This window comes from Camponotus floridanus, unplaced genomic scaffold (genome assembly GCF_003227725.1).
Source record: "Camponotus floridanus strain SB8 unplaced genomic scaffold, Cflo_v7.5 scaffold146, whole genome shotgun sequence".
NCBI classification, from domain to species: domain Eukaryota; kingdom Metazoa; phylum Arthropoda; class Insecta; order Hymenoptera; family Formicidae; genus Camponotus; species Camponotus floridanus.
In genome coordinates this window covers 87,153-101,763 of record NW_020229266.1, presented here as the reverse complement: position 1 = coordinate 101,763, position 14,611 = coordinate 87,153, and the positions used below count along the sequence as shown (strand labels likewise).

Sequence of the window (14,611 nt, the reverse complement as noted above, 5' to 3'; positions counted from 1 at the left end):
AAGAATAGAAATGAAGAGTTAAATATATATAAAGAAGGCTTAAACGAAATATAAAGATAGAAAACAATATGAATTCTTGGTAAATAAATCAGAAAAGGCAACTAAAAGGAAATGAAAATTAAGGAATCGTTCGTGAATCGCCTTGCGGAGATTCTGGACGAACAGGGAATTGTTCGTGAACCGCCTTGCGGAGATTCTCGACGAACAGAGAATTGTTCGTGAACCGCCTTGCGGAGATTCTCGACGAACAGAGAATTGTTCGTGAAACGCCTTGCGGAGATTCTGGACGAATGGGGAATTGTTCGTGAACCGCCTTGCGGAGATTCTTGACGAACAGGTAAACTATTCGCGAACCGCCTTGCGGAGATTCTAGGCGAATTAGGAAGAACTGGGAATAAGACTGGAGGAGAGGTGAGACAAGGATTGATTGATTGATAGTAATTAGTAAAAATTTAATGATTATTAACTGTTCAAAATTATTTGTCATATTATCAGACATAGATTTTAAATTATGAGATAGTAAGATATGGGAAAGGGAGAAAATAAAAATTATTCAAATTTACTCACAACTCGTTGGGATCATTAAAATAAGTGCGTTGATAAAATTGCAATGGCTGAAGGAGATTTATAACATGAAGAGCCGAGTAATGGAGATGTTCATCAGAAATTTCACATGATGCACAATTAAATGTTAACAAAATCATTTTCACTGTGATATAAAACAAATTAATAACTTAATTGCATAATGCAAGAAAAGGATCCCCGAGGCTATATAATTTTAAAATTGAATGACTGAATCTCGACTGGAGCTGTCAACTGTACTGCTTATAGTGCTAGTTAGTGCTTATTAGTAAACGCTTAATGAACTCTCTCGCCTTGCGCTTGCATTTTTTAAAGTTGTTGCTCCTCCTCCTTACTGGATGGTGGGAATCTTTTTGTAATAATTTCAATACTCTCTTCTTAAGGACAAAGAGGTTGATTTTTGGGAGGAAATCGTTTCTTAAGATTTTTATTGGTTAAGCCCTTTGGCTCAAGACTTAGCTCCATCCAGTAGAGAGAGAGAGAGAGCTGTGGGAGTGATCTGATTATCTTATCACTTGACGATTCGGCGATTCGGAGAACGCTTGAGGGTGGCCTGTCGAACGAGCGCACGTGCACTATCAATTTCAAGAATATTGCTGTATGTTTAGATTTTGACAATCTTCCCGAGAACCAGGTCTTTATTTTAAAAGTTCTTTAGATAGAGAGGCTTATAATTCACGAATTTATTTAGAGTTTCGTTAACGCTATCTCGACTGGCCATTCTCAATATTAGATTTGTTAGGTTTAAATGATTATATACACGGGTTAGGTTGCGTTTTTCTATGCGCTATCATTATTCGAAGAAGGATTGCTTTGTGCTTCAAATGCAAACCGATCCTTGATTTTTCTTTCACGGTATCATTTCGAAGAAAGAAAAGAATCGTGGAGTCCACCGGACGTAACAGCATATTCCGGCCGGCTTATTCTTCAATGCGTTGTTTAAACAGATCAATTGTTGTTGGTAAAGTTCGGCAGTGATGGTTTGGCTCTGTTTTAATAGCTCATGATACACTACACCTCCCTGAATATTCCGCTTTAGTGTCGATGTGTATGGTTTTCCTGGGTCGCAAATGGATTTCCTTCGTCCTTCGATTATCGAAATATCCACTTTTCGTCCCCAGTCACAATATGATGCAAAAAATCTTTTCTTTTTTGCCTCGCAAGCAAGATTTCAGACATAGCTTTACGCCTCTCGATGTCTCTTTCTTTCAGTTCGTATGGCACTCATCTTCCTTCTTTGTAAATTTTTCCCATGGCTGCAAAACGCACAGAAATCGTTAATCGATCAACACTCAACAATTGTGCGAGCTCATGTTGCGATTGACATGAATCTTCATCGATTAGCGCTTGCAATTCCTCATCCTCGAACTTCTTCGGCTGACCTGGACGAGGTTTGTCATTGACACTGAAATCATCACTTTTGAAACGTCGAAACCATTCTCTGCATGATTTATCGGTAGGAGCATTTTCACGATAAGCTTCTACGAGCATTCGATGAGCTTCAATGGCTGATTTCTTCAAATGAAAACAGAAAATGAGAACTTCCCGGAAATGATGCTTTTCGGGCTCAAATTTCGACATTTTCGAATCAGATAAATACGATGTAATTGTTACAAACTCAAACGTTTATCAACTGAATATTATTGCCAGATGTCAATGCTAAACCATAAAGCCTTTTGCAGACATTAGAGGTTAAAAAATTAGATAGTACAGCAATTAACCGCCAGATGGACCGAATTAATTCATACACCTAAGTTATAATAAAGCCATTTTTTAGTTTTCTAGTAAAATTGAAAATTTTCATAGAAATTTCTTTTTATTAGCGCATAAAATAATCTTACATTTTTAATTATATTACATTTACATAATAATGTACACGTAATAATACTGTATAGTTATAACATCTGCATAGTTATAACTCGTTTTTAATAGGATAAATAAGCAAATAAATACACATTTAAAGATACAAGAGTTATGTACACATACATACATACGTGCATACACACATGCACACACACACGCACGCACGCACACGTATGTACGCGCGCGCGCGCACACACACACACGCACACACACACACACATAAAACTCTTATATCTTTAAATAGGGGATCTTAAATCTTTAAATGAGGGATTTACAATAAATGGCGTAACTTATGTTATATCGCATCGGACACTTCTGTAACTATATTCATGTCAAAGCTCTGTCATTAGGCTTTACTTTTTATTATGTGTCATTTTGCTGAAGTGTAAACAACATATTTTTTCTCAGCTCCGAAGATGTCGAATTACGAGCTAACAAAACACTGTTTGCGGGAAGTTTTACTTTTCCTGTTTAATTCAAAGAAAAGTGTTGCTGAAAGTCATCGAGTGCTGTTGGAAACTTACTCCATGATGAACATACTCCATCGATAAAAACGTGCGAGTATTGGTTTCGACGTTTTAGAAGTGGTGATTTCGATACAGTTGACAAAGAATGCCCTGGTCAACCGAAAAGTTCGAAGATGAGGAATTGGAAGCATTACTCGATCAAGATTCATGTCAAACGCAAGATGAACTTGCTGAATCGTTGAATGTTGATCGCACAACAGTTTCCAAACGTTTAAATGCACTCGGTATAATTCAAAAGCAAGAAAATTGGGTGCCATACGAATTAAAGCCAAGAGAAGTTGAACGGCGATTTTTCACGTGCGAACAACGGCAAAAAAGAAAGGGTTTTTTTGCATCGTATCATCACTGGCGATGAAAAATGGATACGCTAATCCTAAGCGTAGAAAATCGTGGGGTTTGCCTGGCCATGCATCAACATCTATGGCAAGGCCGAATATTCATGATTCGAAGCTCATGCTCTGTGTTTGGTGGGACCAGCTTGGTGTTGTGTACTATGAACTGTTTCAACCGAATGAAATCATTACTGGTGAACGCTACCAAACACAATTGATGCGTTTGAGCCGTGCATTGAAGAAAAAACGGCCGCAATTCGAGCAAAGGCACGATAAAGTAATTTTTCAACATGACAACGCTCGACCATATCTTGCTCGTGTAGTCAAAAAATATTTAGAAACGCTGAAATGGGATGTTTTACCCCACTCGCCATATTCACTAGATATTGCTCCATCGGATTACTACTTGTTCCGATCCATGGAACACGGCCTGGCTAAGTAGCGCTTCCAATCTTACGAAGATACGAAAAATGGATCAATTGGTGGATAGCAACAAAAGATGAGTCGTTCTTTTGACACGGAATCCGTATGCTGCCAGAAAGATGGGGAAAAGTAGTGGCTATCGATGGACAATACTTTGAAAAATAATAATGTACACAATTTTTCACAATAAAGCCTTGAATTTACAAAAAAATTCCCTCAAAATTAATTCACAGAGTATAATAATATTGCATAATTATAACATAACTTTTATTCATTGGAATAAATGAGCATATATAAATACAGTTATTTATTTAAAAATATTAGAATTTTATATATATGTGTGCGTGTGCGTCTGTGTGCGTGCGTGCATATATATTTTAATGTAATATATATATATATATATATATATATATATATATATATATATATAATCTTGTATTATTTCATTTACTAAAATTTACATAATACAATAGAATAAATATATTCATTATTGACAATAAAATAATTATCTATTTTTATTTAATTACTACCGTGTAATATGTGACTCATTAACTATAATTTGATGCATATTTTGCTATCATTATCGTACAGAATACATGACTGTAAAATAAGATAGAGATGTATTTGCTAGCTGTAATGAAAAATGGTTGAATTATTACTTTTGTTTAGCTTCTTTCAAATTTGTAACACATTTAATATATTAATATATAAAATTTTACCGTAGCAAAACATTGTATAGATGCTATAAATAATCCACCAATATTCAGACCAAAAGTCTTGTTGCCTCTTTGTAAGAGAATCAATATCAGCTTTTGTATGTTTAGCGGAATTATATACCACCGAATTTGATATCTATAATAATAATAGTGATGGATTAACAACTTGGGAAAAATTAAAATTCTTATTAAGTAATTTTTAACATATGTATAATTTCACACACATACACACATACACACACACACACACACACACACACACACACACACATTAAATTTGTAAAAAATATTTACATCATCTACATTATTAAATGTGTGTGAAGCTGGCGTCTCATTACGTGGAAACTCATTAATTATTGAGAGTTTTGGCTTTATTTTTAATAGTTTTAGAGTTCTTGATGAATTAAATTAATAGTTCTGGCCTTTAAAGCAAAAAAATAGTTTAGGACAAACTGAAACGCCAAGTTCACAGCGTCTCACTTTGTCCTACGACATTTTCCTTATCAGTAATTGTCAGAATTCAAAAGATACATAGTTCTATTAGAGTTCTAAAGATAGTTCTACATTTTGAAAGTAGAAAATATTAATTAAAATAAAATAAAGGCACTCGGATTCCTATATGTACCCGCATAGACATGAGACGCCGGTCGATTTCTCATAGTTCTGATTATTCTAAAACAGTTCTGGTATAGCTCCGGGTATATATAATGCCTTTCCATAAAGTTTTGATTATAAAAATAATTAGAAATTTTTTTAAACAATTATTATTTTTGAAAAATGCATATTTTCCAAGATAAAGGTGAGAGACGCCCGATGATTTCTCAGAGTTCTGATTATTCTAAAACAGTTCTGGTATAGTTCCAGGCATTTTAAAATGTAGAACTATCTTTAAAACTCTTGTGGCGTTCTGCCATACGCCACACAAGCGTAACGGCGCATAGCGCCGAGCGCCTGAACGCACGGCAACCTAGGCGCGCAAACTAGTGCGCGGCAGCCCGGGGCATACAGGCGCCGATCTTCGCGCAAGTGAGATCCGGCAGCGCCCGTATATAAGGCCGACCGCGGAAGGCCGAAATCGAGTCTCAGCAAAGCAACTACAGGGTCAATAACACTGTACGTTAACCAGCTCGAGTACTCTTTTGGAGTTTTTTGTAACTCCCCAGTAACCGACAGGTCTCGGAATTCTGCATCAGCGGAGCCGCATACCTCGGCCGTCGTCGACGCCCCGATCACCAGGGCCGATCCGACAGCACCCGATACACGGAGGCGCCGAACCAGCGAAGCGAGTGTCTCTCGAGCTCCTGCTCTGGAAGCTGGAACGGATAGACCTGGAGCCACCCAGATATACCAGGCCTGCCTCGTCACCTGCTGGAAGTCTGGGATGTCCGCATCCGGCGTTACACATCGCCTACCGGACCTTGGGCGATCCCGGGAGCTCTCTCGCCACTGCCGCCTTCACCACCTGGCAGGTCAACCAGAGCTACGCAGACGACAGCAAGGAGCCGAGTGCACCGAGCTACCCAGGCCAGTTTCCAGCCGCCTACAACTGCAGAGCAGGGAACACAGTCGGACTCGGACTGGGAATCCACCACGCAGACGGCAGTTACGCAGACCGAGCCAGCTGCAGAGGTGGACGAGAACAACAACCGTCCTGGGAAGAAAGCGGACGCGAACACCGACCGTCCGAGGCACACCTTGCGCTACACTAAGATCCTACCTAGCATTTCCTACAGGGAGCGCCTGTAGAGACAAATGGTCCTTTTCAGGGCCACCAATAAACTCTGAAATACCAACGGTCCTTTTCAGGGCCTATGTACAAACTGTAAATATACTTAGTGAAACTTTGATTACTGTCGTCAATCAGAAGCGCCCCTATCACTCTCCTGCGGCATCACACTTCTCCTGCCGAATTAAAGAACACGCATTAAGGCGGACACACAACGCACGCACCGCCATAAACTGGTGACCAGCCGACGTTCAGGAAAGAGTGAAACATGCCGAAGAAGGAAAGCACGATCATCGTGGATGATGACGACACCAGCGTGAATCGAGTAGCAATGCGCATTCCACCATTCTGGCCGGAAGATCCGGAATTATGGTTCGCACAGCTCGAAGGGCAATTCGCTCTAGGCGCCATCACCGATGACGACGTGAGATACGGATACGTCCTGTCTAAGTTAGAGCCTCGGCAAGCAAGGGAGATTAAGGACGTCATCACCAATCCCCCTTCCAGCAACAAGTACGCTGCTATAAAGAGCGCATTTATACAGCGACTAACAGATTCACAGGAGCAGCGGATCCGACAACTGCTAGAGAGAGAGGAGCTTGGCGATAGGAAGCCGTCACAGTTCCTCCGGCACTTATCTACACTGGCAGGGACTACCGTATCTGAGGAACTGCTGCGAACGTTATGACTAGGACGTCTTCCCGCGCAAACGCAAGCCATTCTAGCCACCAGGAAGACTGATAGACTCCAGGACGTAGCAGAACAAGCAGATAAGATACACGAGGTGAACTGCAGAACCCTCGTCTTGGCAGCAGAGCATCCGCCAGTAGCTTCCATCAGCAGTCCGCAGAGCACATGGGCAAGCCAGATGGAAGCACTCACACAGCAAGTGGCTACCCTGACAGAGCAGCTGACCCATATGGCCAAGGAGTTGCGTAAAGGACGCAGCCGAGCAAGAAGCCGATCAAGGGGAAGACCACGCAGCAAGACTCCCGTTAAGGAGGGTCTATGCTACTACCACAGACGTTTCGGAGCAGACGCTCGACGCTGTGCACAGCCGTGCACATTCGAAAAAAACGAATAGGGCACTCATTGCTGGCGGCAAATGAAACCAGCCCGACGCCAAGCCGCCTATACATCACGGACAATAACACGAAGATAAAATATCTAGTGGACACTGGATCGGACGTAAGCGTCTTTCCACGGTCCTCCACCAGCACCAGGAGACGACCAGAAGCATACGAGCTGTTTGCGGCAAATGGCTCACCGATAATCACTTACGGCTCAATCACGATCAAGCCAGATTTCAACCTGAGGAGAGCATTTCCTTGGAGGTTCATAGTAGCCGACGTGAGTCAACCCATTATCGGATCCGACTTCCTCGCGCACTATGACTTGCTACCGGACATGAGAAGGGGCAAGCTCATCGACGGAAAGACCGGACTAACAGCCGCAGGCACCAGATGCTATAAACAGGTCCTGTCTATCAAAACCGTAGTGGAAGAAAGCGAGTTCCACACGCTCGTAAAGGAGTTCCCAAGCATCACCAGACCATCGCAAGCCAGGGAAGTGATAAAGCACGGGACAGAACATCACATTCAAACAACGCCAGGCCAACCGGAAGCCTGCAGGCCCAGGAGATTAGCGCCGGACAAACTAAAAATAGCCAGAACAGAGTTCGACCTACTTCTTCAGGAAGGCATCATACAACCGTCAAAAAGCGCATGGTCATCACCTCTTCACATGGTCCCGAAGAAAGATAATACTTGGCGGCCATGCGGAGATTACAGGCGATTAAATGCAAGGACCATTCCAGACAGATATCCGATACCGCACATCGAGGACTTCGCACAGACACTCCACCGAAAGAAGATCTTCTCGACGATTGATTTGGTTAGAGCATACAATCAGATTCCAGTGCGACAAGAAGATGTCTCGAAGACGGCAATAACAACGCCATTTGGCCTCTTTGAGTTTAGATACATGCCATTCGGACTACGCAATGCAGCTCAAACATTCCAGAGGTTCATCAACGAAGTTCTTCATGGCCTGGAATTCTGCTATGCGTACATTGACGACATCCTGGTGGCATCAGCAAATAAAGAACAACACGAGACGCATTTGAGGCAATTATTCGCACGACTCAGCGAATACGGGGTTAGAATTAACCCAGCCAAATGCGCCTTCGGGTCAGATGCAGTACACTTTCTGGGATACCTAGTCACGAAAGAAGGGACTCAACCTCTGCCAGAAAAGATCACTGCCATAAGAAGCTTCCCGCAACCAACGACGGTGAAACAACTGCGACAGTTTCTCGGAATGATCAATTTTTACAGAAGGTTCATTCCAAAGGCTGCGGAGGAACAAGCAATTTTGAACGAAGCTTTGAAAGAACCAAAAACAAAAGGAAAAACACCGATCGAGTGGAGTCCGGAGCGCGAACAGGCATTCAAGCAATGCAAGGAGAGCCTAGGGAGAGTAACGCTTTTGGCTCATCCGGATCCAACGGCTAGTCTTGCAGTAACGACCGACGCGTCGGCAACTGCAATCGGCGCCGTGGTATAACAGAAAACGACGGATGGGTGGCAACCTCTAGCATTTTTGAGTAAAAAACTAAGTGCGGCACAAGTAAAATACAGCCCATACGATAGGGAATTACTAGCCATATACATCACCGTCAAACACTACAGATGCTAGAAGGAAGAATATTCACCATCTTCACGGATCACAAACCCTTAATACACGCCTTCAAAAAAGATCCTATACAGAGCTCACCAAGGCAAGCGCGACATCTAGAGTTTATAGGACAGTTCACGACAGATATACAACACATAGAAGGCAAGGACAATACAGTGGCCGATACATTGTCACGGGTAGAAACCATGCAAACGGCCGTAGAACTCGATACAATAGCACTAGAACAGAAGAACGACGAGGAATTGCAGGAACTCCTGCAGTGCGAACATAAACTTAAATTGACGCAAGTCTCGGTGCCCGGATCAAAGAAATCAGCATGGTGCGACACCAACACACCGGTCGTCCGACCATACGTACCTAAGAGCCTACGGAAGAGCATCTTCCAGTACCTACACGGGTTATCACATCCAGGAACGAAGGCTACAGCCAAGCTCGTAGCAGAGAGATACGTGTGGCCAGGAATCCAGCAAGACTGCAAGGAATGGGCACGAGCATGCATTCAATACCAGAAAGCAAAAGTGACCAGGCATAACCACACGCCGACTGGAATTTTTACACAACCAACACAAAGGTTTCAACACGTCCATGTCGACATCGTCGGACCTCTACCCGTGTCCGAGGGATACAGGTACTGCTGCACCATGGTTGACAGGTTCACGCGATGGGCAGAAGCGATTCCGGTACATAATATCACGGCGGAAACAATAGCCAGGCACATCTTCACGGACTGGATAGCGAGGTTCGGCACGCCAGCTCGAATTACGACGGACCAGGGCCGGCAATTCGAAGCTGAGCTGTTCAAGGACCTGACCAAACTAACTGGCACTAAGCACATCAGGACCACAGCATATCATCCAGAAGCAAACGGGATGGTGGAGAGATTCCACCGCCAACTGAAAGCCGCAATCAAATGCCACGAGACGGAGGCGTGGACCCAAGTCCTACCCATCGTACTATTAGGCATCAGAGCAGCCTGGAAGGAAGACATGAACTCCACTCCAGCAGAGATGCTATACGGAGAGCCGATACGCCTTCCAGGTCAATTCTTAGACGGTAGCAATCCACTCAGGCAAGGATAGAAGGACACATTGGTAACAAGGCTAAGGAAGGCGATGATCCGACTACAACCGACGATCAAACATCACGCCAGGAAAACCACCTTCGTCTTCAAAGATATGGAAACAGCCTCACACGTATTCGTACGACACGACGCACCAGCCGGAGCTCTTCACCTACCGTACAATGGACCATATGAGGTGCTGAACCGAAGCGCCAAGACGTACAAACTACGCATCAGGGACAAGGCTGTCAACGTGTCACTTGACAGACTAAAGCCAGCCTACATCTTGGATGATGAAACGCCAACCCGCGAGGTGTCAAAGACCAACCCAGAGGCTACATCCAAGCATACGAGAGCAGGACGAACAGTACGTCAACCGGTACGATTTACAGCCAATTAGGATCAGCTTTACCACAACCAGGGGGGTCCTGTGGCGTTCTGCCATACGCCACACAGGCGTAACGGCGCATAGCGCCGAGCGCCTAAACGCACGGCAACCTAGGCGCGCAAACTAGCGCGCGGCAGCCCGGGCATACAGGCGCCGATCTTCGCACAAGTGAGATCCGGCAGCGCCCGTATATAAGGCCGACCGCGGAAGGCCGAAATCGAGTCTCAGCAAAGCAACTACAGGGTCAATAACACTGTACGTTAACCAGCTCGAGTACTCTTGGAGTTTTTTGGAACTCCCCAGTAACCGACGGGTCTCGCAATTCTGCATCAGCGGAGCCGCATACCTCGGCCGACGTCGACGCCCCGATCACCAGGGCCGATCCGACAGCAGCCAATACACGGAGGCGCCGAACCAGCGAAGCGAGTGTCTTTCGAGCCCTGCCCTGGAAGCTGGAACGGATAGACCTGGAGCCACCCAGATATACCAGGCCGCCTCGTCACCTGCTGGAAGTCTGGGACGTCCGCATCCGGCGTTACACATCGCCTACCGGACCTTGGGCGATCCCGGGAGCTCTCTCGCCACTGCCGCCTTCACCACCTGGCAGGTCAACCAGAGCTACGCAGACGACAGCAAGGAGCCGAGTGCACCGAGCTACCCAGGCCAGTTTCCAGCCGCCTACAACTGCGGAGGGAACACAGTCGGACTCGGACTGGGAATCCACCACGCAGACGGCAGCCACGCAGACCGAGCCAGCTGCAGAGGTGGACGAGAACAACAACCGTCCTGGGAAGAAAGCGGACGCGAACACCGACCGTCCGAGGCACACCTTGCGCTACACTAAGGCCCTACCTAGCATTTCCTACAGGGAGCGCCTGTAGAGACAAACGGCCCTTTTCAGGGCCATCAATAAACTCTGAAATACCAACAGTCCTTTTCAGGGCCTATGTACAAACTGTAAATATACTTAGTGAAACTTTGATTACTGTCGTCAATCAGAAGTGCCCCTATCACTCTCCTGCGGCATCACACTTCTCCTGCCGAATTAAAGAACACGCATTAAGGCGGACACACAACGCACGCACCGCCATACTCTAATAGAACTATGTATCTTTTGAATTCTGACAATTACTGATAAGGAAAATGTCGTAGAACAAAATGAGACGCTGTGTGAACTTGGAGTCTCAGTTTGTCCTAAGCTATTTTTTTTGCTTTAAAGGCCAGAACTATTAATTTAATTCATCAAGAACTCTACAACTATTAAAAATAAAGTCAGAACTCTTAATAATTAATGAGTTTCCACGAAATGAGACGCCAGCTTCACACACACTTATTAAATTTGTAATATGACTATATATTATAAATTACAATATTCTTACGCAGCAACATATATATAATTATAGTGATCTGTAATTTCTTGTCCGACTAAGTTTGCTAGAAACATATATGTAAAACTGATAAATCCTGCTATAAAGGACATTGAAAGTTCATCAGCATTACATGTTGATGATACAATCTGAAAAATCTAATATGTAATCAAAATATTAATATTAAAATTTCTAAAATTCAATTAAACGATTAATATCAAAATTTCTAAAGCAATTTAAACAGTATATAATTTACAATAAAATTTGTTGAAAATTTTATCGTATCGGATATTAACTTTTTAAGCTGTATCGATCATCATATACGTTCGAAATAATTATATATTATATCATTATAATATATTTCATTTTTACTTTATTGTAATGACAATTTCTTTGATTAGTTTAATGTCAGACTTTAAATAAATTTACTTTAAATAAATTTATTAATTTTATTATTAGATTAAATAGATTAATAGATTAAATCCCTTTTAAACTATTAAAAAACTACAAAATGCTAAAGATTTATAATAAGTAAATTCATTTTAAAGAAGGAAATTCATTTTAAAGAAGGATAGCTCAAAAAATTTAAAATAAGACAATATTTCTAAAAATATTACATTTTACTACAAGTTTTCAAACCTAAATCTTGTATTAATAATGAGTGAATTTTTATAACATAAATCTCGTCTTATATTCTTATTTCGATTTTGTTAATAGTTTTTATCTACTGAATAATAGTTTAAAATAACATTTAACAATCTTTACATAATTTAAAGTAATATATATTGTAATATTATATATTACCTACATTATATTAATATCATACATTGCCTAAAATATGCTGTATAAGAAACATTAAGAGATATAATTAAATAAATTTTATAAATTAAATTTTTTAAATGTAGAAATAATAAAAAAGGATTTGAAAAGAGATTTTATTTATAATAATTTTACTTTAAATAATTTATAGTACTTATAGTATTTACAATACAATATGTATAAGATCCAAGAGACAGAAATCTATTTATATAATTTTATATATCTCGCATATCTTAATACATGTATGTATCCTGATATGTATTTTATATATATATATATATATATATATATATATATATATATAATAAAAAAATGAATATTATACAAGATATTTTACGGTTTATGTAAAATTAAAAAATGATTTCAAGCCTCATAATTCGGAAAGTACTTAATGAAAACTAACTTAATTATAATGTTTCCGAAAGCTCTCAAGATAAGCTATAAGAATACATAATAAAAAAAAGGTTCCTTTAATAAAATTAAGTTGATCTTGAAATCTCCTTAATGCCTTTATCTATAAAAATATCGTTTGTACCATACGATGTCCCACACTATGTCAAACATCTTTTGATATAAAAATTTTTTCATAGCTCTTCAACTTTAGCTAATATTCACATCGGTCACTTTATATGAATCACCCTATATAGGGTGTCCCATTTTATATGTCCACCCCAAATATTTCTCTCATTTTTGATTTTAGAGAAAAATGGTTCAGACATGTTTTCTATGGTTTCGAGGGGGCCATAAAATGGTACCATTGATTTGACCTTGAAGAGTCATTTGAAGGTCACGTGAAGGTTACCCCAATTTTTTAAAATGGCACCCCTTATTTTTTATTACATATTCTTATAGCTGACCTCGAGAGCTTTCCAAAACAATATAATCAAATGTTTTTTCGTGAAGTGACTTTTCGAGTTATAAAGCTCCAAGTTTACAAAATTTTGATAAAAATACAAAATATTTCGTAAAACATTCACTTTCCGATAGTCTTATCTTACATGATCCAGCAAGTCAAGGCAAGATCCGAGCATGATTCAGCCATTCAAGGCAAGATGTTTTTTTGTATACAATTACTTTAAGTGTTCAAAAACTTGGCCATTTACTTGTATGCATAGCTCTAGTCTATGGTGAAAGTCATCCCTAACTTTTTCAAGAACACCTACATTAATATTTCTGCAAGCCTATCTGATCCGGTTTTTCATATTTTCAACGGTTGTAGGCTTTTGCGAATAAACTATATCTTTAATGTAGCCCCAGAAATAAAAATCTAGGGGCATCAAGTCGGGTGATCTTGGGGGCCATTTTTGAACTCGGCTGCCCAATCAACCTATTCGGAAATCTATTGTTTAAATATTGTGTAACGGCTCGAGATCTATGAGCCGGTGCTCCATCTTGTTGGAACCACATTCGTCTGAGTAAATCATTGTCGACATGTCTCAAGAGGTTGGGCAAGTCATCTTGAAGAAATCTTAGATAGATTGCTGCATTGAGATTTTCTTCAAAAAAATATGGACCAACAATAACATCTTCTAGGATGCCTGCCCAAACGTTAATGGACCACTGTCGTTGGAACTCTTGGCTTCTCTGCCAATGTGGATTAGCATCTGAATAATAATGGCAGTTATGTCTATTAACGCTTCCTCTATTACAAAACGTGGCTTCATCAAAAAAAAGCGTATCAGCAATGAACCGGGGATTTTGTTGGATTTGATCTCGAGCCCAATTACAAAAACATACACGGCGTTGGTAGTCCCTCTGTTCCAATTGCTGAGTTAGATGAATGTGATATGGGTGAAACTTATTGAGCTTGAGCACACGATTGGCTGTTGATTTAGATATACCGTGTTGCCTCTCAATTTGTCTCGTAGAGATTTGAGGATCCAAAGCAACAGCACCTATAACAGTCAACGATGTGACTTTATCAGGGCCCGATTTTCGCCGGTTTCTTTTAAGAAAACCCTGTTCAACTCTGTCGCAGAGTCTTTTTATTACTTTCCTATCAGGATGGCGTCTGTCTGGAAATCTTTCAGCATAAAGCCTTTCTGCTGCCGAGCAATTATTCCTGGCCTCACCCAAAATGCGAATCATGTCCACAATTTCATTTGGTGGAT

General features: G+C 41.2%; 1 long non-coding RNA gene across 1 annotated transcript; it reads right to left on the bottom strand.

Moving 5' to 3' along the window:
- Positions 1 to 4,259: 4,259 nt before the first annotated feature.
- LOC112637237 lies at positions 4,260 to 11,712 on the bottom strand. The gene is made up of 3 exons (XR_003122471.1): positions 11,694 to 11,712; positions 4,447 to 4,579; positions 4,260 to 4,358 (listed from the first exon to the last, which is right to left on the bottom strand). It is a non-coding gene; the product is annotated as an uncharacterized LOC112637237 (long non-coding RNA).
- Positions 11,713 to 14,611: the final 2,899 nt, after the last annotated feature.